The sequence below is a fragment of the Balaenoptera physalus genome (assembly GCF_965194825.1).
Source record: "Balaenoptera physalus genome assembly, chromosome: 5".
Lineage (NCBI taxonomy): Eukaryota > Metazoa > Chordata > Mammalia > Artiodactyla > Balaenopteridae > Balaenoptera > Balaenoptera physalus.
In genome coordinates this window covers 17,150,614-17,178,362 of record NC_138884.1, presented here as the reverse complement: position 1 = coordinate 17,178,362, position 27,749 = coordinate 17,150,614, and the positions used below count along the sequence as shown (strand labels likewise).

General features: G+C 35.5%; 2 long non-coding RNA genes across 3 annotated transcripts in view; both read right to left on the bottom strand.

Annotated features, from left to right (window-relative positions):
- LOC309660828 overlaps positions 1 to 14,231 on the bottom strand; it is a 143,960-nt gene extending 129,729 nt beyond the window's left edge. For both annotated transcript variants that reach the window (XR_014263654.1, XR_014263655.1), the window contains exon 1: positions 1,221 to 14,231. This is a non-coding gene — a long non-coding RNA (uncharacterized lncRNA). The remainder of the gene's footprint in view (positions 1 to 1,220) is intronic.
- LOC309660860 overlaps positions 1 to 27,749 on the bottom strand; it is an 850,010-nt gene that overhangs the window by 171,327 nt on the left and 650,934 nt on the right. The window lies entirely within an intron of this gene.

Sequence of the window (27,749 nt, the reverse complement as noted above, 5' to 3'; positions counted from 1 at the left end):
AGGAAGAGATGTTATAGTTTTTGTGTGAGTATTATCCAATGAAAAGTACATGGTATATGTTTGTATTAAAATCGTATCAGCTTTTAATTAGTGACTTTTGATTCCTTCTTTAATTAAAAAAGCGGCTATCGGGCTTCCCTGGTGGCGCAGTGGTTGAGAATCTGCCTGCCAATGCAGGGGACACGGGTTTGAGCCCTGGTCTGGGAGGATCCCACATGCCGCGGAGCAACTGGGCCCGTGAGCCACAATTACTGAGCCTGCGCGTCTGGAGCCTGTGCTCTGCAACAAGAGAGGCCGCGATAGTGAAAGGCCCGCGCACTGCGATGAAGAGTGGCCCCCACTCGCCGCAACTAGAGAAAGCCCTCGCGCAGAAACGAAGACCCAACACAGCCAAAAATAAATAAATAAATAAATAAATAAATAATTTTAAAAAAGCGGCTATCACATTTTAATCAATGGTCTATCACAGTATCCATGGAGACATGATATAACTAATATATTTTTACAAGCCACTTTTGCTTGCTTCTTTGAAATCAGACCTCTAAATATGTGATCTGAACAAAATATATAGCCCAATTATGATCCAACTTAAAAACTGAAAAATATAGAAAAGTTTATTGTATCACATTAGAAAGATTAATGTGGTGAGACAAAAACTTCCAAAATTTTAGAGACAGTGGTTCTGCATTTGCAGGTCATTATGGTAATTAAAATAAGGTAAATGCCAGTTGTTTCTTATGCTCTTAGATTATCTATTCATGTTACTGTGATGCTTTTATGAAGTTGATTAAGTGCTGAGTATTAGATTAACTGTCTTAGCAGGCTCAAAGCCCAAAATCAGAACCCTGAATTTAAGTTTGAATTAATCCAGGTTGTCATTTACTTGCTTTTTGATAATAGTCCACCTAAAATGGCATAAGTAGTAGAGATTTTTATCTCTGAATGATATTCCTGCCAGCACCAACAACTGTTGAACGTTAAATACGAGATCTGGCAGGTGCAGAGATTTTTAGTCACCTACGAAAAGCAGTATGTAGACACCCAAGCCAAACAGCTTATACACTAACAAAATCAATATCCAAAACATCTGCCAATGGAACAAACGTGTCAGTCATCTTTCCATTTGACTGGTGGTGTTTCTAGAAATGGATGATTTTAAACATTATTTCTGATCCAAAAAAGAAAAAAAAAAAACCCCATAGAGTTTGAGTTTTATTTACCTGGCAATTGAGCTGGTTCTAGGCAAAATTATGAGGTTAAAAAATGTCTTCAGCTTCTTCCCATTGCTCTTTCATTGCCTGCTTCCCGGTTACTAGTTTACACCCTGCACACTCATCCTAGCACCGTGACTAACTCTTGCCTGCTGCTGTACAGTGACTAGGACAAGTTAATGCTTGCATCTGATTTATTTCCTCTTAGCCAAACTATGTTTTTTAGGACTCTGCTTATAGGTGATTATATGTAGTAATTAAATCAGGTAAACCGATTCTTGATGATTAAACTACCTAGTAAGTTATAATTCCTAGGTTAAAAATGACATCTGTATAAAATACGCTTCCCCACTTCCCTAAAAATCTTTAAAGAGTAAGTATAAATTCTTAAAATGCTTGTATCTCTCTAGTCTGCTTGGGAAATGTTTGAGAAATTGTTAGCTTATTCAGTGCCCCTGAAATTAGAGGTTTTAAGCAGCAATGTAATCTCTACTCGTCTCTCTGGCTAACTCTGCTTGGAAAACTCTGCTGACAAATGACTCTGCTATGGTTTGGCAGTGGTAGCGGAAGGTCAGAGTCTCTGAGGTTTGCCAGACTCCCTGAAATTTCGAAAGGACCTAATTCCTCACTCAACAGACAAATTCTTATTCATTCAGTGAGATGCTAGACTGAATTTAACAATAACAACAACAAAAATTCAGCAGCGAGTCTGTATGCTTAACTTAGGGGCTACTTGAATCAGAAAGAAAACAAAATAGATGTTGACAGTATCATTTTATATTTTATTTTCTACTATCATGTACTCTGATAACAATTTATTTCTACTCTTAAAAGGAGAGGAATTAGGTATAGAGAATTCTGTAATATTTATCTTGTCTTTCTTTCAGGATAGAGTATCCAATTATATCTTTTGCATAATGTAAAATCTTCACCATCATAGAGACCACATTTTAAATTTATGACTCAGAGGGATTTCAATCACCTCTGACATTCAGCACTCAAGGGGTTTCAGATATTTGTTCAGAGAAGTATAACAGAAAGTACACAACAGATTGCAATTTAAATGCTGTACTTTTTGCAACATATATTTGCAGTAAAAGCTTGTAGAATATGTGAAAGTAAGAATGTATTATGAGTACTGCACATTTTGACTACACATTTTGATAAGAGAATTCTTACATTCTTCCATTTAACAGACATTTTCTCAGCACAACTCTATGCATAGAAGGACACACACCTGATGTCATGATCTTACAGTCATGTGCATTGTTTTTTGTCCACGTCTGGGTATATGAACCTTCATGTGGAGATCTTTTCTCTATGCAGTAGAGGGCAAATAAAAATATTGTAATATCGCATTTATTTTTTGGCATATAACCAAAGAGTAATGCAGAGGATAGACTGACTGGAGGATTGGGTGCCAAGAAGTTAAGAAGTCATTGCAATAATCCATGAGGCCTGAAGAAGGCTCCAGCTAAGAAGAGAGAGAGAGAGAGAAAGAATGGGAGAGGAATGCAGAGTTAGCATTTTCTAGGGAGGTAAAGAAAAGAATGGAAATCCATGAGAAAGAATGAGATACATTAGCAAATAAATGGGATTGAGGAAAGGCATGCAACATTAAATTAGAAGAATTTTTGCAAAACCTATATTTAAGGAATTTTTAAAAAAGTAGCCATTAGGAAAAAGTTATATCAAGGACAATTAATCAAGAGCTAAAGAGTTTCAGGATGTTGAGGGCGAGTACAGCCTTGGTTAGCATGAACGCTGAAAGTAAGTTGGTCTTGTTACCAAACGTCATAGATAAATAGAAGCCCTATGGTATCTGTGTGCACACAAAACTAAGAGAAAAGTAAAAGCAAGAGGATAAAGAGCATTCAAGAAAAGAATTTGGTGGTTGACAATACAAACCAATGCTTTAGACATATCAAAGAGTTTGGAAATAGGCCAGTTGGATTTGGAAATTAGGATATCTTGTGATGTATGTGAGGGTAATTTTATTAGAATAGTGGAGATGGAAGTCAAACTGCAATTGACTTAGGTGATAGGGAACTGGGGAAATTGGGAAAGCAAGTGTGGGCAATATCTTTTAAATAATTTGGTCACTAAGAGAAGGAGGGAGACAGAGTCTCAACTTGAAGGATATGAAAGTTCAGAAATTTCTCATTTAAAAAAATAAATATGGAAGGAAGAAAACTGAATACATTTCTATAATGAAAGGCAAGAGAGAGGTGCAGGTAGAATATCTGGAAAAGGCCAGAGAATGTTGAGGTGGCAATTCAAGATGGGGCAAAGTGTGCAGGTGAAAGTGTGAATCTTAGGAGTTGGAAACGTGGGTGCTATTAGGTATAGATGAGAACTGGAGAAGGAGGTGGCAGGGCACTTTCCCCACTGATGGCATCTATTTTATTTATGAAGTAAAAAGATATTCTGATGGCAAGACAAGTAGAAATCCTTTAGGGAACATGAGGAGGGAGAATATCAGAATTGGGAGGCCAGATATTTTGAATGCAGTAAGCACACGCTTAAGGATAAATACTCCAGTCACTAAGGAATCTCCGAGAATGGTGGCTATTTTTAATATTGCTCTCACTAGTGCTTATCACCACACTCTTTGTAAGTCCCACAAATATTTATTGAGATCAGCCTATGTGCCTGGAACTATATTAAGGTCTGGCGGGTTTTACAAGACAAGGAAAAGAGGTGGCTCTTTAAGGAGCTCGTGTTCCTGTCAGGTAGCAGTAGGCCAAGGAAAATAATTTATTTCAGCCCATTCTCTTCTTGTATTGAACAGTATTTCATTGTCATATTATCCCATTTGCTGTTCATATGTGACTGCTTCATGGTTTCCTTCCACTTCCCTGTGCATGTTACCTGTATTTTGTGAATGGAGAAAGGATCCATAATGATAGCATTTTGTTCTTTCTTCTAATGCTTTCAAATAGGCTACTTGTTTATTAGTGCTGCCTGCTGTGAGCAGCTCCGTCCCAATTTAGCATCATCAGTAATGACTCTATTAAGGTGATCGTCCCTGTGCAAGATCAGTAACCAGGATACTAACCACAAAGCTCATTCCACTAACTCATGAAAGCAATATCCATTTATTTTTAGCTTATCCAGTAATCTTCAAACTGCTTTTTCAGGTATACATCACCAAAACATTTCCTATATCTGTAATGTTTTCAACCTTCATTATTTTTTCACTCCAGTAATTTAGAATGTATGCCTCCCTCAAATTTTATGAAATTAAACTACAATCATTTAACCTTTGCCATTATGCTGATTTATTTATTTATTCATTTATTTATGGCACATGAATACTTAATAAATAATGGGATAGAGTTAGCTATTTAAAAATAAAGAGCACTTATAGAATAAAAAGTTACCTGACAGAAAATTTTAAAAATATCATTTTTGTCTATGTATTCACTCCACATTTACTAAAAATCATGGTGGAAATTACTGGTTCCACTTCTATCCCTGCAAACCATCCATTCCTTTTCTTTTCACTAGGAAGCAGTCATTTAGTTCCAGTGGGTTGATCCCACCACTGACAGCAGAAAAGGAACTCTGCCATTCAGCATAAATCACACATCCCCACCTCAGTGACTGTTCAGGGCACTTGAACTAATTTGGTCCAACCAGAATGAAATGCATGGCAGTTATTTTCTGATTGGGGGATCTTTTTCCCCCCTGATGGTGTGGTACTCTGGTGTGACACATGGCCCTACTGCAGCTGAGTGGAAGGGGATTGAAGCAGGGAGCTGACCCACAGAAGAGCAGCGATCAACCCTCCATCACAGTGAGCCAAGCCTGCCCTTTCTCTGGTCATTTCAAGCACGTGAGCCAATAAAACTCCCTTACAGTTTGCACAACATCATCTTCCTAATTATTACAAAACTCTGTTATAAAAAGCAGCGTGGTAGAAACTCTTTGAAGCTAGACACACTGATAAGTTATCCCAGCTCAAGGAGATACTGACATCTAAATGTCTCTGAACCTCAGCTTTCCTTGGGTAATAGGGATAATCGTACTACATTGCAGTTATCATAAGAATTAAAATAATATATGTAGAATAGCTACCACACAATGCATTTATTGTCACAAGGTAGTATTAGGAATACTAGATCAAATAAGAGTGTTTTGGACACAATCACCTAAGTAAAATACTCTTTAGGTTGACTTTTTTGAAGTCTCAACTCACTTAACTAAGACACAAATATCTGCAGATAAGCAGGAGACATACTGATTGTGTACCCATCAGTATTGGAAGTAGTTTTATGATCTTCATATTCTGGAATTTCTGTGCCCACTGAGTGAAAGCTTTCTTCCTATCTCTCATCAACTGGTAAAATGCATTTTACCAGTTTCTCTGAATGGGTATCTGTATCAATATCCTCTTTGCATTCCAGGTTTTCTGCAAAAGAAATGAAGAATTCTCCAGCCTAAATTTTTTTCTTGACATACTAACTCCTAACTATTACTGGTTACCAGGTGCTGTATCTGATCCTCTAAATTCTTACCTAGAGCGGTGGTTCTTCTTCAGAATGGTCAGATAGTCTGTGACCACCCTGCTGCCTCACCTTTGTGAATCCCTGGAACTGTCTGGAGACTTCTTCAGAGTCTATGCATCTTCTCTCCCATAAGACTCTGGGCACTGGCCCGGGGTTAACTAGAATTTGATATTCTCCTTTGCACATTGCAGTAGAACCTGAAGACCACTTCTCCATCCCTTCCTCTGGAGCTATCCTCACAGCAAGGTTGGATTTTCAGGGCTCAGCAATATTCTTCTTTGCATTTTCTTTCTCTTAGATATGCTATTGAGATAGCTTGATGGGCTTCATGGTTCAGTCCTCGTACATTCAGAAAAAAATGTTTTCAGAAATATTTAGAGTCAAACAATTGGAATATATTCCAATATATTTTTTTTTTACTTTCAAAAATTTTGGCTAACATGATTGGGCCTTAATTATGTGCTGGTAATTAGTCTAAGAATTTTATATGCACTTTCTTATTCCAAAGAAGGCATTCTTTGAAGACCTGTGTTTTCATTCCTCCTAGAATTGCAATTTGGGAAGGTTAAACTCCCTTAATATAGAATCTGACTAAATTTAAAAGTAGACAATATTAATAAGAAAAAGCATAGGAATTTCTTGTATTTTTTCCTATTATTTAGGTGTTCAAAATCAGAAGAACAAAAAGTAGTAACCTAAATCTAAGAGATATAATATCTTTGCATTGTGACAAATTTGGTAACAGATAAGCAGAAAAATTGAAAGGAAAAAAAAATACCCACAGTTTTAAATAGAGTAGTCTATAAATTTCTCATACTGATTATATTTCACTTTAACTTAGAAACATATGAAATTACCTTATGTCCTATAAACTGAATTTATGAAAGTAAGCAGAATTTTTTTTTTCCTTTTGGGTTATGTCATAGAGTATTCTTCTTTTGTCCAGTAACCAGCAAATTCCAATTGTAAGTTCAAGTTTTCATATCATTTTTAATCTTCATTTTCCTTGAATGACTAAAGGAAGCTGCTTCTGTAGTAAGTCACTTTGAATCTGATAACGCAATTAGATTTATGAGTTAGGGCTTCTCCTTCCAGTTACTCTAGGAATTCAACTGAAAATGTCTTCTGAGTGAATAATTCTTCTTTTTTCGGTCTTGAATTTGGGCAGTACTTAGGAACTTAGGCAAATAGAATCCAATGAGAATTGCCTGTGAAATTATGTAAGCTTTATAATGTTTTGAGCTGAGAAAATCAAGAAAATTCCATTTCCTGACCTATGTACTCATGGGATGTTCTGAAGATTAATGTGTCTCTTTCAGAGCACTAAGGTACATTTAGAGCACTAAAGAAGTCATTTACTAAATGGTGCCCCTGGGACTTGAAAGAGTTAATGTACCTCTCAAAGGTGAGCAATGAACTGTCAAATGTGTGCAAGGATCAGTACCAAAGCTTATAAAGAATTGAAAGAATGTTAGTTAAAAGCAGCTGTTAGTCCATAGTTCTATTATTCATTACTATACTCTTTAGTCAGTATATTTGCTAGTATTCAGTGGGTACCTTACAAACAATGCAGACAAATGAGAATCTTCTTACTTTTAAAAGTGAAAACATGAGGTGCTATAAACATTGGCCAAGAAAAAATATTGTAAATGTGTAAATGTTATCCAAATAGCTTAAATTTCAAGAATGAGACAAATTATGGAAAACTAGACCTTCACTCCCAAAGTGTTTTTTTTTTTACAAGTTACATCAGAATATTATTAAATCCTTTGCATATTTTCTTCTGAAAAAAAAGTATTATTTGAAGATAATTCTGAGAAAATTTACAATATGTAATGTTAAATGATAAAGTAAGGATATAAGACTGCATATAGAATATAATAACTATTTTATCAAATATATTATATGAGATATGAAAGCCCAAAGGAAATACAACAAAGCATTAAGATCTTTTACTCTATGTGATGGGATTACAAGTTATGGTTTTATTTTCTTATAATTTTTGTTTTTCTCTAAATTTTTTGCAATGAACATTTTTCTTGAGACAGTTAAATGTTGAGAAAATGTGAAAGGAGGTTAGTGACAACTTTATCACGTTAAAGAATGTTGCTACTCTGCTTTCTTTCACCTGAAGCAGGACACTTGAGCATCACTCTATGCAGGATCCTTGCCAGAGTGAAAACTGTGCGCTTCTCAGTGATTCTTATGGAGAAGTCAATTATTCTTCACAGGCTAGTCCAAGTTTCTCAGTATGGAAGTTGAACATAAAGAAGAGAGAAAACTCCATACCTTGAATGATGGTAGAGCCTGGAATTCTCTCCTCACCTTTCTTCTCAACTTCTTACTCTTTCTGGGTGATAAATCTACATTCCTGGCTTCAAATGTCAATCTACATACTAAAAACTCTCAAGTACTTATCTTTAGAATATCACACTCTCCAATTTTCCCTATTTAAGTACACAGACACCTGTAAATATGGTTTACTTAGTACTCAATACAAGATGAAAACAACCTCAACTAAACTCAGAAACTTCCCTAAAGCATTTCTTCTTTCCGTTTCCTTTCCCAGAGAATGACGTTAACATCCTCCCAATTTCCCAAACCAGAAAAAATGAAGCCACGCTTGACTCCCTATATTCCCATTCACTCATTCGTTCTACAAATATTTTACCTCCTATGTATTTCTCACATCTTTTTTCTTTCTCTTGAACTCACTCTTATAACCCCTACCTGGGTCCTCAATTTGTCTTACATGAATTAATGCAACAACCTCTGATATTTTCTCCCTACATTTGGCCTCCTCTTTCCATATTTGTCATCCACATTAAAGCTGGAATCACATGAAGTCATAATTCAGGCCCATGTTTATCTCTGATTCCTGAGCTCTTTCCACTGTAATATTTGCTTCCTATGATAAAGAATTTGGGGGAAGCTTCAACCATCTGTTTAGGGGGGAAAAAAAGACAGGCTTTCAGTTAAAGTTGGGGGGTTGAACTCATATATCAGCTTTCACTCCTTCCTCAAACCCCACAAAAATGATATAATAGAAAGTTTGGTTTTTATCTTTCAGTCATAAATTCAAAAGGCTAAGTAGAATTTCCAATATACATCTGGAAGTTGGAAAATGATAACTGATTAAATAGAACCAAGAATGTTGAATCTCATGGCAGCAAGATTCTGAGAAGCAAAACACATGCAGAATCCCCCAAAGGGAAAGGATAAACAGCACCAGGTACTTCTGGAAATAAGCATCAAGATGGGACTATAATCTAGTGAATTTGGGGGAAGTCTATTTAAGAAACAGTTAAAAGATCTTTTCATTGACACCCTCCCCTCCAGGAAGCAACTGTCCCTCAGGAAACACTGGATGGTTATATTAGTTTGTCCAACAACAGAAGGATGCACTTTATGGTGTGGGTCCTCCACACAAAGCAATATATTGGGCTCTCAAATAAATAACATATTTAGAAGTGCAAAAGGAAGTCACTTTCCCTCACCATGCACTACATTTAAAAACAAAGAATGAAAAACAACTAACAATAATATAATGTGACAAATTCTGTTACATACCTAAATGCAACCAATCTGGGTTAAATGCAACCAATCTGTATGGTGGGGGCCATAGGGAGAGTTTTCTTAAGCCTTGGAGGGTATCTATTTTTGTAGAATTTTTAAAAAAGGACACTAAGCAAGCAATAATATTCTAATTATAACTTGGCCTGCATAAATAATTTTGCACTTATAATAAAAATGCTGCTAGACAGCAGGAACAAATAAATCACCCACCAACAACACTTGTGCCTTAGGTGTCAGGCACATAGCAAACTCTGGAGAAGGGATATTGTAATGAATTACTCACTCAGACTTTATTCAATTCCAATGACCATAGTTTAGCCCAAACAACAAAATTGCTCTATCCAAAAAAAGATGTAAGGAGCCCCAGAAAGTATTCTAATGGCTCAGTACAAATTCATGTTGACAATTAGAAACAGTACAAATATACAGTTTCCTGCTGCATCTGAAGCAGGAGAGAATATATCTGAGAATTAGATACATTCTCATTGTATCTGGAATTATTTTACTTATTTCAAATTATTTCTACTTCATTACCAGTTGACAGATATTTTTATGACATTTTTATCACTTTCTTCCAAATAGATTGTTAGCTCTTGAACGGGAAAGCCAGGAGTCATTTATTCTTGTGCCCTCTGAACCTAGCAAAATGCTTGAACATATGATGGATACTCAATAAATGATGAATGACTTATTTGACCCTAATTCTAATACCAAAAATTATTGATTCTTCTTTGGGACAAAGGGTCTTTCTGGTCAATTGGATGAACAGCTCAATTCCTGTATTATGAGTCCTGTGCCAGGATCCCTTCCAAATATCCTAGCTCCCTTGGTCTAAGATTCCTATCCTCTGGGAAACTAGAACAGAGTTTGGAATTCTACCCCTGAAAATTGCTATGGAACTTTTACCATGACACTTAATATACTACTATGTTCCTTTATTTACATGAGAATACTACATCTATTTATTTATTTTTTGTGTTCACTTGAGAATGTTGCTGAGGTACGGGCATTAATTGAATGATCTCTATATTGCTAGTCACGTTTAGATACTATATTTGTTTTGTTATGACAAAGTACCACACATGGAGTGGCTTAAACATTAGAAATATACTGTCTCACAGTTCTGGAGGCTAGAAGTTCAAAATCAGGGTGTGCAGGGTCAGTTCTTTCTGAGGGCTGTTAAGGGAAGGATATCTCCTAACTTCACGTGGTTTGCTGGCAATCTTCATATATCTTGGTGTGTAGATATATCACCCCAATCTCTGCCTTTATCTTCATTGGTATTCTCCTTGTGTCTTCACATTGTCTTTCCTTGTGCATGTCTCTGTGTCCAAATATCCCCTTTTTATAAGATCAGTCACATTGAACTAGGGCACAACCTAATGACTTTGTTTTAACTTGACTACTTCTGTAAAGATCCTGTCTCCATATAAGGTCACATTCTGATGTACTAGGTATTAGAATTTCAACATATGAATTTCGAGGGAACACAATTCAACCCATAACAGTATTCACTGTCTAAAGAGAATTATGCTGAAAGTCTCTTGTATGGGAGCATACCAGGCACAGTTGAGAATGGGATTATCATTCTGAAAATTTGGGAATAAAGTAAGTGCTATACATATACTGTGTCTGTGACGCTTTACATGTTCATCTCTGCCAGACTCCAGAATTGTGTGGGTACAGATAGAATTAGGTCTTCTTAGCATTAATTTAGAAGTGCTTTCTCTAGAAAATGAGACTAGTTTAAGAGAAAATATACTAACATCAGGGGTTCTAGCAAGGGAATGGCCCAAAGAATCACCCTACTCTGGAACCCACAGTTTATTAGCACCACCCAGTATCACATAGATAGAACTTCTAATCAGCATTTGGCTGCCCAAGTCAAATAGGAACAGATAGCCACAGGTCACCAGACTTTGGGAATTCCTGTAATATCAGACAGAAGCTAAAAGAAAAAGAAACACCAAACAAAAAATAAAACCTTGGAAGAAAGAGTGAATATAGGGAAAATGAAACTTCAAAAAAATTGTTAGTGGCAAGGGTGAGGGAGCTACAAAAGAGGAGCAGGAGGGAATCTGCGAGGATGATGTAACTGTTCTGTATTATGACTGTGGTAGTGGTTGTATGGCTTTATGCATTTGTCAAAATGCATACAACTGTACATCATAAAGAAGAAAGTTTACTGTATATACAAGTTTAAAAAAATCACTTGGATGTAAGTGGAATCCAAAATAGAATATAAACTGTAACAAATGAATCTAACTGTATTACATATGAATAATATAACCATACTGAAGAAGTTGAATTGTGCCCTCTGAAAAAGATATGTTGAAGTCCTAACCTCCAGTACCTGTGAATGTGATCTTATTTGGAAATGGGGTCTTTACAGACCCAATCAAGTTAAAATGAGACCATCGGGGTGGAGCCTAATCCAATGACTGGTGCCCTCGTAAAAAAAGGAAATTTGGACATAGAGAAAGACATACACAGAGGGAAGACAATTTGAAGACATACAGGGAGAAGAGGGCCATATTGACCAGAGTGATGCATCTACCAGCCAAAGAATAGCAAGAATTGCTGGCAAACACTATAAGCTAGAAGAGGCAAGCAAGGATTACCCCTCTAAAGCCATCAGAGAGAATACGGCCCCTTAGTTACCTTGATTTCAGACTTATAGCCCCCCAAACTGTGACACAATAAATTTCTGTTGTTTTAAGTTATCCAGTTTTGGTACTTTGTTATGTCAGCCCTAGGAAACTAATGCAGTAAATTACTTTGGAAAACAGCATTTTTATTAGATTCTATACAGCTAATAACAAAAAGAACAGTGTACAAATACTGTACTCTAGTTAACAGATTTGTTTCTCACAGGATTATAGTTTAGAATTTCAGAACTACTTTACATATACAGTAGGGCTGAACAAATAAATAAATGTATTATAGATAATGCAAAGTGAGAGTGATTTCCTGTTTTGGACAAAAACTTTACAGATATGGAAAGGGAAAGGCTAGATGGACTCTGTGGTGTTGGATTAGAATTGCAGCTATTGATATAAATTAATGATTTTAAATGTTGACCAAAAAAATTAATCAATAGTCAATCTTAGAAATAAATAGAAATTTTTATTTAAGCCAAATTGAGAATTATAACCCAGAAGACAGACTCTCAGAGAGCTCTAAGAATTGTTCTGAGCAGGTAAGTAGGGAGGTCAATATATATGTGATTTTGGTGAAGGGGATACATGCAACCAAGCACACATCTCAGTAGAAAGTTGCTGCTACTCATAAGGAAGAAACATCTTAGTTAATGGTTTTAGTGTTAAGTATGGGAAGATGCAGGAATCCAGGTTCATAAAAAAATTTCTCCTGAAAATATCTAACTATCTGAAGGCCTGTTCTGCCAGTTTTCCCAGAGCACAAAGTGCCTCATCCTGATCTTCACTCTGAATTCCTTTGTAGGTCAGCCACTGCAGTGGCTAACAACTTAATTATTTTAGAGCTGGATGGTGTGCAACATTCTTTATTTTACAATCTCTTTCCTTTTAGTCTTAATTTCAACCAAGGTTTGGGAGGTATTTTTTGACCAGTTTATCCCATGGCCCTAGGAATGCTCATTCCCAGGTCAGGCAAGGATTTAATTGGTAAGTCACTCAACGTGCTTTTACTGGATTAGGCCCTGTTAACAGTAAGCAGAAAGCTTCTGGACTGCCTGTCTTACTAGTCTGTCATAGCCCAGGAAGTTGTTCCCTCTTGTCACTTCTTCCTCTATCTAGAGTTACACTATCAGAATCATTGACCTTATAGGACTATATATTTGGTCAATCTTTTCAAGTTTCCTAAACATCATTATTTTTATCTGCGTTTCAGTCACACATTTGGTAATGCAAGAAACAATAATCTTGTAAAATAGGCAGAATACAAGTAACATAGCTAGTAATATTAATAAGGTCATAAGTAAGTTTTTTTTTAACATCTTTATTGGAGTATAATTGCTTTACAATGGTGTGTTAGTTTCTGCTTTATAACAAAGTGAATCAGTTATACATATACATATATCCCCATATCTCTTCCCCATCTCCCTCCCTCCCACCCTCTTATCCCACCCCTCTAGGTAGTCACAAAGCACCGAGCTGATCTCCCTGTACTATGCAGCTGCTTCCCAATAGCTATCTATTTTACATTTGGAAGTGCATATATGTCCATGCCACTCTCTCACTTTGTCCCAGCTTACCCTTCCCCCTCCCCATGTCCTCAAGTCCATTCTCTAGTAGGTCTGCGTCTTTATTCCCGTCTTGCCCCTAGGTTCTTCATGACCATATTTGTTTTTAGATTCCATTTTTATATGTTAGCATACGGTATTTGTTTTTCTCTTTCTGACTTACTTCACTCTGTATGACAGGCTCTAGGTCGATCCACCTCACTACAAATAACTCAACTTCGTTTCTTTTTATGGCTGAGTAATATTCCATTGTATATATGTGCGACATCTTCTTTATCCATTCATTTGTCGATGGACAGTTAGTTGTTTCCATGTCCTGGCTATGGTAAATAGTGCTGCAATGAACATTATGGTACATGACTCTTTATGAATAATGGTTTTCTCAGGATATATGCCCAGGAGTGGGATTGCTGGGTCGTATGGTAGTTCCATTTTTAGTTTTTTAAGGAACCTCCATACTGTTCTCCATAGTGGCTGTATCAATTTACATTCCCACTAACAGTGCAAGAGGGTTCCCTTTCCTCCACACCCTCCTCAGCAATTACTGTTTGTAGATTTTATGACAGCCCTTCTGACCAGTGTGAGATGATATCTCATTGTAGTTTTGATTTGCATTTCTCTAATGATTAATGATGTTGAGCATTCTTTCATGTGTTTGTTGTCAATCTGTATATCTTCTTTGGAGAAATGTCTAGTTCTTCTGCCCATTTTTGGATTGGGTTGTTTGTTTTTTTGGTATTGAGCTGCATGAGCTGCTTATAAATTTTGGAGATTAATCCTTTGTCAGTTGCTTAATTTGCAAATATTTTCTCCCATTCTGAGGGTGGTCTTTTCATCTTGTTTATGGTTTCCTTTGCTGTGCAAAATCTTTTAAGTTTCATTAGGTCCCATTTGTTTATTTTTGTTTTTATTTCTGTATCTCTAGGAGGTGGGTCAAAAAGGATCTTGCTGTGATTTATGCCATCGAGTGTTCTGCCTATGTTTTCCTCTAAGAGTTTGATAGTGTCTGACCTTACACTTAGGTCTTTAATCCATTTTGAGTTTATTTTTGTGTATGGTGTTAGGGAGTGTTCTAATTTCATTCTTTTACATGTAGCTGTCCAGTTTTCCCAGCACCACTTATTGAAGAGGCTGTCTTTTCTCCACTGTATATTCTTGCCTCCTTTATCAAAGATAAGGTGACCATATATGCATGGGTTTATCTCTGGGCTTTCTATCCTGTTCCATTGATCTATATTTCTGTTTTTGTGCCAGTATCATACTGTCTTGATTACTGTAGCTTTGTAGTATAGTCTGAAGTCAGGGAGCCTGATTCCTCCAGCTCCCTTTTTCTTTCTCAAGATTGCTTTGGCTATTCGGGGTCTCCTGTGTTTCCATACAAATTGTGAAATATTTTGCTCTAGTTCTGTGAAAAATGCCAGTGGTAGTTTGACAGTGATTGCATTGAATCTGTAGTTGCTTTGGGTAGTATAGTCATTTTCACAATGTTGATTCTTCCAATCTAAGAACATGGTATATCTCTGCATCTATTTGTATCATCTTTAATTACTTTCATCAGTGTCTTATAGTTTTTTGCTTACAGGTCTTTTGTGTCCTTAGGTATGTTTATTCCTAGGTATTTTATTCTTTTTGTTGCATTGGTAAATGGGAGTGTTTTCTTAATTTCACTTTCAGATTTTTCATCATTAGTGTATAGGAATGCAAGAGATTTCTGAGCATTAATTTTGTATCCTGCTACTTTACCAAATTTACTGATTAGCTCTAGCAGTTTTCTGGTAGCATCTTTAGGATTCTCTATGTATAGTATCATGTCATCTGCAAACAGTGACAGCCTTACTTCTTCTTTTCTGACTTGGATTCCTTTTATTTCTTTTTCTTCTCTGATTGCTGTGGCTAACACTTCCAAAACTATGTTGAATAATAGTGGTGAGAGTGGGCAACCTTGTCTTGTTCCTGATCTTAGTGGAAATGGTTTCAGTTTTTCACCATTGAGGACGATGTTGGCTCTGGGTTTGTCATACATGGCCTTTATTATGTTGAGGTAAGTTCCCTCTATGCCTACTTTCTGGAGGGTTTTTATCATAAGTGGGTGTTGAATTTTGTCAAAAGCTTTCTCTGCATCTATTGAGATGATCATATGGTTTTTCTCCTTCAATTTGTTAATATGGTGTATCACATTGATTGATTTGCGTATATTGGAGAATCCTTGTATTCCTATAAGTAAGTATTTTAAGTAAGAATTTCCATTAGGTGTGGCCCAGTATCTCCCCAGGTCATCTGACCAGCCTGTTCTGTACCAATCCCTACTTTAAGGGAAATGATATATTGGCATTATTACATATAAAGTTTACCAAAGATGTCTGCATGTAGAAGTGGTAAGTCATTGTGACCCTTTATAGGATTGAAAAAGGTATGTTATCTTCTAAGGAGTTACATGGCTAATGCCAGAAAGAGAAAAATTGATCTTTATAGTTGAGCAGGTATTTCTTCTATTGGAGAAGTCTGGCTAACACATAATGCAGATGCACAATGCACACTAGATGGGAAGGAGGAGGCCAAAGGGCAGATACAGGGTTATAGATATATGTGTGTTTGTGTGTGTGTGTGTGTGTGTGTGTGTGTGTGTGTGTGTGTATACACCTGTGTAAGCATAACTTTATATGTCTACATATATTTTCAAGGTCGGTCCACTGAGAGGTCCTACAAGCAATGGTAGACTTAAGGCCAAGATTTAGTTTCTAAATACCATTATTCAGTAAGTGTAACTAGGGCTCCTTGGAAAAGTTGTTGATTCCAGGGCTGGGATGGTGTAAACACATGATGAGCCTGGAACATCTTGTTGTGCTCTTTGTATACATTATGAACTTTTTAGAATACGAAAGTGCTCAAAACTAGGTGAATGCATGTTAAAAGTCACTAAAACCAATACGACGCAATGGCCAAGGACCAAAGCTAGAACAATCAGAGCAAGAAAATAAATCATAATAGTACTGGATTAAACTGAAAGAATAAAATAAATATCCGTGAGTCTATACTTATATAAATAAATAATTAAATAAATAAGAAGTGGAAGAGAAGACACAACTCTTCCTTGTAAAACAATTCCACTTATTAGATGAAGATGGTGTGAGAAAAATAAAAATCACAATTATACATAAAGAAAATAATGAGTGATATCTACCCCTGGCGATGGAAGCTAAAATTAAGAACCAAATGTTTGAGATGAAACAGGATATTGCAGTCTCAAGCAATCTCCCCTAAAATATTTATTGACTACAAAGTTTTAAAAAAAGAAAAGAAAAAAGTACTTTTACAGTGGATAAAACAGGCAGATCCCACTTACCCAGGTAATCAAGGTAAGTGTCATCAGTAATAAGACAGATCAATATCAGGTATCTTTGAGATGATATACTGAGAAGGACACATTACCTTGATAATTTTCTCCAGAACCCACAACCTCAATCTAATCAAGGGAAAACATCACATAAACCCATATCAAGGGGTATGTTACAAAACAATTGATCAATGACTCTTTAAAAGTAAGGTCATAAAAGAAAAGGAAGGACTGAGGAGCTGTCACAAATTTGAGGAGATTAAGGAGACATGATGATTACGTGTTGTGTGGAATTCTATAAGAGATAAAGGACATTAGAGAAAAAAAAATCTGGTAAAATCCGAATGAAGTCTGTGGTATAATGTACAGTATTTTATTAATGTTAATTTCTTAGTTTTGATCATTATGCAATGGTTATGAAAGATGTTAGCCTTAGGGGAAAATGAATGTAGGTATATGAGAACACTCTACTATTTTTGCAACTTTTTTGTAAGTCTATGAAAGAAAAAAATTAAAAATGCTAATTATAACCTCAGAGAGATATGAAAATATATTGAGCTATGAACAAGAGCACAATACTATAAAAATAGTATTTATGAAACAAAAAGATATTCCTTGAAGATTAAAATAAGAGTGGAAAAATTCAATAAAACAGTGGGTAGATACAGTTGATGAAATCTCTCAGATGGTAGAAAATTAAAGAAAAAAATAGGAGAGAAAGGTAAGAACATTAGAAGAGAACTTTAAAAGATCTAGCATCCAAGAGAAAAGAATAAGAAATTATCAAATCAATGACAAAATGATTTGAGGAAATATCTTAATTAAAAGATGTAGAGAATACTTTTATTGGTCTATATCAGTATGGCATAACTGGTATTTACTGAATTATCCAGTGCTACTGCATTAGATGAAAATGGATTTTAAAAAGACACATTCCTGTGAAATTTCAGAACATTGGAGGCAAAGAAAAGGTTTCCAGAGAGAGAAAAGATGTCTTAGTAAAAAGGTCAAAGATATAAGAACACTTTATTCTTTTGGACTTTTTAGCAGCAGCACTGGAAGCTAAAAAATAATAGAAAATCTTTAGTCAAAATAACTTTCAAGTTAGAATATAACCAAGCTAAACTATTATTCAAATGTGAAAGCAAAATATAGACATTTTTATACAGGCAATGTCTCAAAAATTTACCTCTAATACACTTGTTTTAGAAAGTCATGGGAGGATTACTTCATCAAACCAAGGGAGTAAACACAGAAATCATGGATTTTGATGCAAAGGAAAAACCTTAGGATGATAAAGGGTATTCCTGTCCCCCCCCCAAAAGAAAGAGGCTCTGAAAGAGATTTTCAAGACGAAAGCTCATAGACTACTGTACTGAAAGTGTTTAGTACATTAAAGAAAAAATTATACAACTGAAAAAGAATAGGAGGATAAATTAGTGATAAGTATATAGAAAACCAAGCAGAAAAATGGAAGTAATCATTAACTCCAAGGAAAACAAAAATTGTGCAGTAAAGGAAGAGTTATTCATAGATGACTCCATATATGGCTCAGCTATGAAAAGCATTGTGTCATATAAAGTTGAGTATAGAATTGACAAAAAATTTCTGTGTTTATACTGGGATAATGTGGAAATTAGAAGCATGAATATGTGATGTAGAGGTAGCTGTATGACAGAAAGCTAAATATTAATACTTCTATCGTGGGAGTCCAATGACAATTCTTACAGTGTTAAAAGATAGAAATAATAGAAATGTACTGCAAGGTATTTGGAAGTGTAGGAGAAAATTCCGAAAGAATAAATTCAAAACGTTGAAATCAGTAACCTTTAAAGTGTAATGAGAAAACAGAGATGTAGAGTTTTTGGAATCTTTAAACAATGTTTATAAATAAAATTCATAAATACTGAAAACAATATTAAAAAAAAGAAGAAGTAACTAGTTGATTCCCAAATTAAAAAAAAAAAACACATTCCAAAGTTACTAAAATTGTTTTGGCTAGCATTAAGAGAACATTTACTATGTGCTAGGTACTGTTTTAAGTACTTCACATTTATTAACTCAATCCTCTTAATGGTTATTCCTATTTAATAAAGAAGACACCATGTTCAAAGAAACTATGTCTCCAAAGTCACACATAATGATATAGCAGCAATGGAGTCTGCACCCAGTCAGTTAGTCTTCAGAGCATGCATTCTTAACAGAAATACAAAATCTTACGCATGAAAAAATCTATTAGCAGAATATTGCAGTCGTGTGGACAGATCCCTGGAGGTGGTGCAAGAACACCTGGCTCTATATTTTGACTCTATCATTTACTAACTACGAAGCTTTTTACAAAGCAAGTAATTTCTATGAACTTTAGATTTCTTGTCTGTACTGAGAATAACTTCTGAGTGCTGATATTAAAATAAAATAAGGTGATGTGAAGTCAAGCATAGGGAACAAACTGATATAAAGCCTACATAGGGAATGGCACATAGTAGACATTCAATAAATTCATTCAATAAATGTTAACCGATTTGAATTTAAAGGTTACTGAAATGGATGTGAAGTTCAATGTTATGTTGGTGCACCCGTAATTTTTAATTCTAGCTATAGCTCCTTCAGAGTGTCTAAGGAAAAGCCATGGATACTTTTCCTTGGGGAAAACTGAACCATACACATCTTATTATGATTGAAAGTAGATTGTCTAAATTTCCTTATACATATATTATTTTTCCCAGAATCAATTTAGGATAATTATTAATTAAGCCACCATGATATCTTCGACATTTTTTTTTCAAATGCTCCTTTTCCAAAAATAGCTTGTTGTTTGAAATTAATTCATGCATCTGACTTAATTGCACTTGTTAAAATTATTCTCTCGGGTTGTTCTGCATGAATAATAAGTTCAGTCAAAACTTTTACATTCCAGAGATGAAATGTTGACAACTTTAAAATGAATATGCTTCCAAATAATCAGACTCTACAAAACTTTACTGTAGAAGAGCAGCTTTTGAGTATTCGAACTAAGACATTTTTGTCGTCTCTGAGCATTTCCCAAGAGTCCAGAGAAATATTTGTGCCTCAGGATATTAATAGCAGCTATGAGAAAAAGGTGTTCTGTGATGATAAAATATTTGGAAAATGCTAAGTTAAACTAGTAAAAGATAGGTTTCTTTTCTGTGAGACTTTCCAGAACCTCTAATGTGGTAGCTTATGCTTGAATCTCTAATAGGAAATAAAATGTGCACTGTTACTCCAAATTACATTGACCACAGCATCCTTTATGCTTGGTTTTGTTTGTGTGTTGTTTTTTTCTGAAGCTTACCTATTTCCTATTCCATAAAGTTGACATTTCTCTCTAGAAGTCAAATGAGTAAGGGGTTTTCCCCCAATTATTCTTTAGACTTTACTTTTCTCCTGTATTTTACAACAATAAAAAAAAATCAATAAATTCAGAAACCAATGTGTAAATGAGTCGATATGTAGTTATACCTAAAATTCAATTAATATGTAAGAGCAACTTTCACCAGGAAACTTATTCCTACTTTTAAAATTACAAACACAGAAAACAAACTTATGGTTACCAAAAGGGAAAGGTGGGGGGAGGGATAAATTAGGAGCTTGGGATTAATAGATCACACTATTAAATATAAAACAGATAAACAACAAGGACTTACTGTATACTACAGGGAACTATACTATAATCAATATCTTGTAATAACCTATAATGGAAAAGAATATGAAACGGAATCACTTTGCTGTACACCTGAAACTAACATAACATTGTAAATCAACTATACCTTAATTTAAAAAACTACAAATATAAACCAAGTATTGAATAATCGTTCAAACTGTATGCACTAAAGTTTGGGTTTGAATCAGATCTGGGCACATAGTTTCCAAGAACTAGTTTTGTAGGTATTGTAAAATAGAGAGATGAATCTAGCATATTTTCTCATTTGGGTTGCGGAAGTATTTTGTTGTTTTTCCTAAGGATATTTCCTTTACAGAGAATGAAGTAAACAATAATATATAGTTAGTGTCTAGAAAAGCAAATTTGTATACATGTATTTTATCTTATATATTAAATAAAAAGTTAAATATGAGAAACTTGATTAAGGAATTTCATTGTATGTCTTCTTTGGAGAAATATCTATTTAGATTTCTGCTCATTTTTTGATTGGGTTATATGTTTTGTTTTGTTTTTTTGATATTGAGCTGCATGAGAAGTTTATATATTTTGGAGATAAATCCCTTGTTGGTTGCTTCATTTCCAAATATTTTCTCCCATTCTGAGGGCTGTCTTTTTGTTTCATTTATGGTTTCCTTTGCTGTGCAAAAGCTTTTAACTTTAATTAGATCCCATTTATTTATTTTTGTTTTTATTTTCTTTACTCTAGGAGGTGGATCAAAAAAGATGTTGTTGTGATTATGCCTAAGAGTGTTCTGCCTATGTTTTCCTCTAAGAGTTTTATAATGTCTAGACCTACATTTAGATCTTTAATCCATTTTGAGTTTATTTTTGTGTATGCTGTTAGGCAGTGCTCTAATTTCATTTTTTTACATATAGCTGTCCAGTTTTCCCAGCACCACTTATTGAAGAGACTGTCTTTTCTCCATGGTATGTTATTGCCTCCTTTGTCATAGATTAGGTGACCATACGTGCATGGGTTTATCTCTGGGCTTTCTATCCTGTTCCATTGATCTATAAGTCTTTCTCTGTGCCAGTACCATGCTGTTTTGATGACTGTAGCTTTGTAGTATAGTGTAAAGTCAGGGAGCCTGATTCCTCCAGCTCCATTTTTCATATGGAAATATGCTCAACATCACTAATTATTAGAGAAATGCAAATCAAAACTACAATGAGGTAACACCTCAAACCAGCCAGAATGGCCATCCTCAGAAAATCTACAAACAACAAATGCTGGAGAGGGTGTGGAGAAAAGGGAACCCTCCTACACTGTTGGTGGGAATGTAAATTGGTACAGCCACTATGGAAAATAGTATGGAGGTTCCTTAAGAAACTAAAAATAGAACTACAAGATGATCCAGCAATCCCACTCCTGGGCATATACTCAGAGAAAACAATAATTCAAAAAGATACATGCACTCCAATGTTCATTGCAGCACTATTTACAATAGCCAGGACATGGAAGCAACCTAAATGTCCATCAACAGAGGAATGGATAAAGAAGATGTGGTACATATATACAGTGGAACATTACTCAGCCATAAGAAAGAATGAAAATAATGCCACTTGCAGCAACATGGATGGACCTAGAGATTGTCATATTGAGTGAAATAAGTCAGACACAGAAAGACAAATATATGATATCGCTTAATTGTGGAATCTAAAAAAAGGGTACCAATGAACTTATCTACAAAACAGAAATAGAGTTACAGATGTAGAAAACGCACTTATGTAAGGGGGGAGGGACAAACTGGGAGATTGGGATTGACATATATATACAACTATACATAAAATAGATAACTAATAAGAATCTGCTGTATAGCACAGGGAACTCTATTCAATATTCTGTAATGGCCTATGTAGGAAAAGAATCTAAAAAGAAAGAGTAGACATATGTATATGTATATCCCAACAGCCAGCAAGCTCCAGTGCTGGACGGCCCATGCCAATCAACTGCAAGACAGGAACACAACCCACCCATTAGCAGAGAGGCTGCCTAAAATCATACGAAGTTCACAGACACCTCAAAAACACCACTGGACATGGTCCTGCCCACCAGAAAGACAAGATCCAGCTCCACCCACCAGAACACAGGTGTCAGTCCCCTCCAACAGAAAGCCTATACAACCCACTGAACCAACCTCACCCCCTGGGGGCAGACATCAAAACAACAGGAACTACAAACTTGCAGCTTGCAAAAAGGAGACACCGAACACTGTAAGTTTAACAAAATGAGAAGACAGAGAAATATGCAGCAGATGAAGGGGCAAGGTAAAAACCCACCAGACCAAACAAATGAGGAGGAAACACGCAGCCTCTCTGAAAAAGAATTCAGAGTAATGCTAGTAAAGAGGATCCAAAATCTTGGAAATAGAATGGAGAAAATACAAGAAATGTTTAACAAGGACCTAGAAGAACTAAGGAGCAAACAAAGAAAGATGAACAACACAATAAATGAAATTAAAAATTCTCTAGAAGGAATCAATAGCAGAATAACTGAGGCAGAAGAACGGATAAGTGACCTGGAAGATAAAATAGTGGAAATAACTACTGCAAAGCAGAGTAAAGAAAAAAGAATGAAAAGAATTGAGGAAAGTCTCAGAGACTGCTGAGACAATATTAAATGCAGCAACATTCGATATAGGGGTCTCAGAAGAAGAAGAGAGAAAGAAAAGTCTGAGAAAATATTTGACGAGATTATAATTGAAAACTTCACTAACAAGGGAAAGGAAATAGTCAATTAAGTCCAGGAAGTGCAGAGAGTCCCATATAGGATAAATCCGAGGAGAAACACGCCAAGACACATATTAATCAAACTATCAAAAATTAAATACAAAGAAAAAAATGTTAAAAGCAGCAAGGGAAAAAGAACAAATAACATACAAGGGAATCCCCATAAGGTTAACAGCTGATCTTTCAGCAGAAACTCTGCAAGCCACAAGGGAGTGGCAGGACATATTTAAAGGGATGAAAGGGAAAAACATACAACCAAGATCACTCTACCCAGCAAGGATCTCATTCAGATTTGATGGAGAAGTTAAAACCTTTACAGACAAGCAAAAGTTAAGAGAATTCACACCACCAAAGCAGCTTTACAACAAATTCTAAAGGAACTTCTCTAGGCAAGAAACACAAGAGAAGGAAAAGACCTACAATAAAAAATCCAAAACAATTAAGAAAATGGTAAGAGGAATATACATATTGATAATTACCTTAAATGTAAATGGATTAAATGCTCCAAGCAAAATATATAGACTGGCTGGATGGATACAAAAACAAGACCTGCATGTATGTTGTCTAAAAGTCACCCACTTCAGACCTAGGGACACATACAAACTGAAAGTGAGGGGATGGAAAAAGATATTCCATGCAAATGGAAATCAAAAGAAAGCTGGAGTAGCAATTCTCATATTGGAGAAAATAAACTTTAAAATAAAGACTATTACAGAGACAAAGGACACTAAATAATGATCAAGGGATCAATCCAAGAAGAAGATATAACAATTGTAAATATTTATGCACCCAACAGAGTAGCACCTCAATACATAAGGCAAATGCTAACAGCTATAATATGGGAAATCGACAGGAACACAATCATAGTAGGGGACTTTAACACTCCACTTTCACCAATGGACAGATCATCCAAAATGAAAATAAATAAGGAAACACAAGCTTTCAATGATACATTAAACAAGATACATTAAATAAGATGGACTTAATTGATATGTATAGGACATTCCATCCAAAAACAAGAGAATACACTTTCTTCTTCAGTGCTCATGGAACATTCTCCACGATAGATCATATCTTGGGTCACAAATCAAGCCTTGGTAAATTTAAGAAAATTGAAATCATATCAAGTATATTTTCTGACCACAACACTATGAGACTAGATATCAATTACAGGGGAAAAAACGGCAAAAAATACAAACCTATGGAGGCTAAACAATACGCTACTAAATAACCAAGAGATCATTGAAGAAATTAAAGAGGAACTCAAAAAATACCTAGAAACAAATGACAATGAAAACATGACCACCCAAAACTTACGGGATGCAGCAAAGCAATTCTAACCCGGAAGTTTATAGCAATACACTCCCACCTCAAGAAACAAGAAACATCTTAAATAAGCAACTTAACCTTACACCTAAAGCAATTAGAGAAAGAGAAAAAAAAAAAAACCCACAAAGTTAGCAGAAGGAAAGAAATCATAAAGATCAGATCAGAAATAAATGAAAAAGAAATGAAGGAGACATTAGCAAAGATCAATAAAACTAAAAGCTGGTTCTTTGAGAGATAAACAAAATTGATAAACCACTAGCCACGCTCATCAAGAAAAAAAGGGAGAAGACTCAAATCAATAGAATTAGAAATGAAAAAGAAGTAACAATGAAACTGCAGAAATACAAAGGATCATGAGAGATTACTACAAGCAACTATATGCCAATAAAATGGACAACATAGAAGAAATGGACAAATTCTTAGAAAAGCACAACCTTCTGAGACTGAACCAAGAAGAAATAGAAAATATAAACAGACCAACAATAAGCACTGAAATTGAAACTGTGATTAAAAACTTTCCAACAAAAGCCCAGGACCAGATGGATTCACAGGTGAATTCTATCAAACACTTAGAGAAGAGCTAACACCTATCCTTCTCAAACTCTTCCAAAATATAGCAGAGGGAGGAACACTCCCAATCTCATTCTACAAGGCCCCCATCACCCTGATACCAAAACCAGACAAAGATGGCACAAAAAAAGAAAACCACAGGCCAATATCACTGATGAATGTAGATGTAAAAATCCTCAACAAAATACTAGCAAACAGATTCCAACAGCACATTAAAAGGACCATACACTGTGATCAAGCAGGATTTATCCCAGGGATGCAAGGATTCTTCAATATACGCAAATCAATCAGTGTGATAAAACATATTAACAAATTGAAGGATAAAAACCATATGATCATCTCAGTAGATGCAGCAAAAGCTTTTGACAGAATTCAACACCCATTTATGATAGAAACTCTCCAGAAAGTGGGCATAGAGGGAACCTATCTCAACATAATAAAGGCCATATATGACAAATGCACAGCCAACATCATTCTCAATGGTGAAAAACTGAAACCATTTCCACTAAGATCAGGAACAAGACAAGGTTGCCCACTCTCACCATTATTATTCAACATACTTTTGGAAGTTTTAGCCCCTGCAATCAGAGAAGAAAAAGAAATAAAAGGAATCTAAATCAAAAAAGAAGTAAAACTGTCACTGTTTGCAGATGACATGACACTATACATAGAGATTCCTAAAGATGCTACCAGAAAACTACTAGAGGTAACGCATGAATTTGGTAAAGTAGCAGTATACAAAATTAATGCACAGAAATTTCTTGCATTCCTATACACTAATGACGAAAAATCTGAAAGAGAAATTGAGGAAACACTCCCATTTACCAATGCAACAAAAAGTATAAAATACCTAGGTATAAACCCACCTAAGGTGACAAAAGACCTGTAGACAGAAAACTATAAGACACTGATGAAAGAAAATAAAGATGATACAAATAGATGGAGAGATATACCATGTTCTTGGATTGGAACAATCAATATTGTGAAAATGACTATACTACCCAAAGCAATCTACAGATTCAATGCAATCCCTATCCAACTACCAATGGCATTTTTCACAGAACTAGAACAAAAAATTTCACAATTTGTATGAAAACACAAAACACCTCGAACAGCCAAAGTAATCTTGAGAAAGAAAAATGGAGCTGGAGGAATCAGGCTCCTGGACTTCAGACTATACTACGAAGCTACAGTAATCAAGACAGTACGGTACTGGCACAAAAACAGAAGTATAGCTCAATGGAGCAGGATAGAAAGCCCAGAGATAAATCCACGCACATATAGTCACCTTATTTTTGATAAAGGAAGCAAGAATGTACAATGGAGAAAAGACAGCCTCTTCAATAAGTGGTGCTGGGAAAACTGGACAGCTACATGTAAAAGAATGAAATTAGAACACTCCCTAACACCATACACAAAAATAAACTCAAAATGGATTGAAGACCTAAGTGTAATGTGAGACACTATCAAACTCTTAGAGGAAAACATAGGCAGAACACTCTATGACATAAATCACAGCAAGATCCTTTTTGACCCACCTCCTAGAGAAATGGAAATAAAAACAAAAATAAATAAATGGGATCTAATGAAACTTAGAAGCTTTTGCATAGCAAAGGAAACCATAAAGAAGACGAAAAGACAACTCTCAGAATGGGAGAAAATACTTGCAAATTAAGCAACTGACAAAGGATTAATCTCCAAAATATACAAGCAGCTCATGCAGCTCAATATCAAAAAAAAAAAACAACCCAATCCAAAAATGGGCAGAAGACCTAAATAGACATTTCTCCAAAGAAGATATACAGATTGCCAACAAACATATAAAAGGATGCTCAACATCACTAATCATTAGAGAAACACAAATCAAAACCACAACGGGGTATTACCTCACACCAGTCAGAATGGCCATCATCAAAAAATCTACAAACAATAAATGCCAGAGAGGGTGTGGAGGGAAGGGAACCCTCTTGCACTGTTGGTGGGAATATAAATTGATACAGCCACTATGGAGAATAATATGGAGGTTCCTTAAAAAACTAAAAATAGAACTACCATATGACCCAGCAATCCCACTACTGGGCATATACCGTGAGAAAACCATAATTCAAAAAGAGTCATGTACCACAATGTTAATTGCAGCTCTCTTTACAATAGCCAGGGTATGGAAGCAACCTAAGTGTCCACTGACAGATGAATGGATAAAGAAGATGTGGCATATATATACAATAGAATATTCCTCAGCCATAAATAGAAACGAAATTGAGTTATCTGTAGTGAGGTGGATGGACCTAGAGACTGTCATACAGAGTGAAGTAAGTCAGAAAGAGAATAACAAATACCATATGATAACACTACATATGGAATATATATAAAAAAAAAATGGTCCTGATGAACTTAAGCACAGGACAGGAATGAAAACGCAGATGTAGATAATGGACTTGAGGACGTGGGGGGTAGGGGTAAGGGTAAGCTGGGACGAAGTGAGAGAGTAGAATTGACACATATACACTACCAAATGTAAAAGTTAGCTAGTGGGAAGCAGCTGCATAGCACAGGGAGATCAGCTCGGTGCTTTGTGCCCACG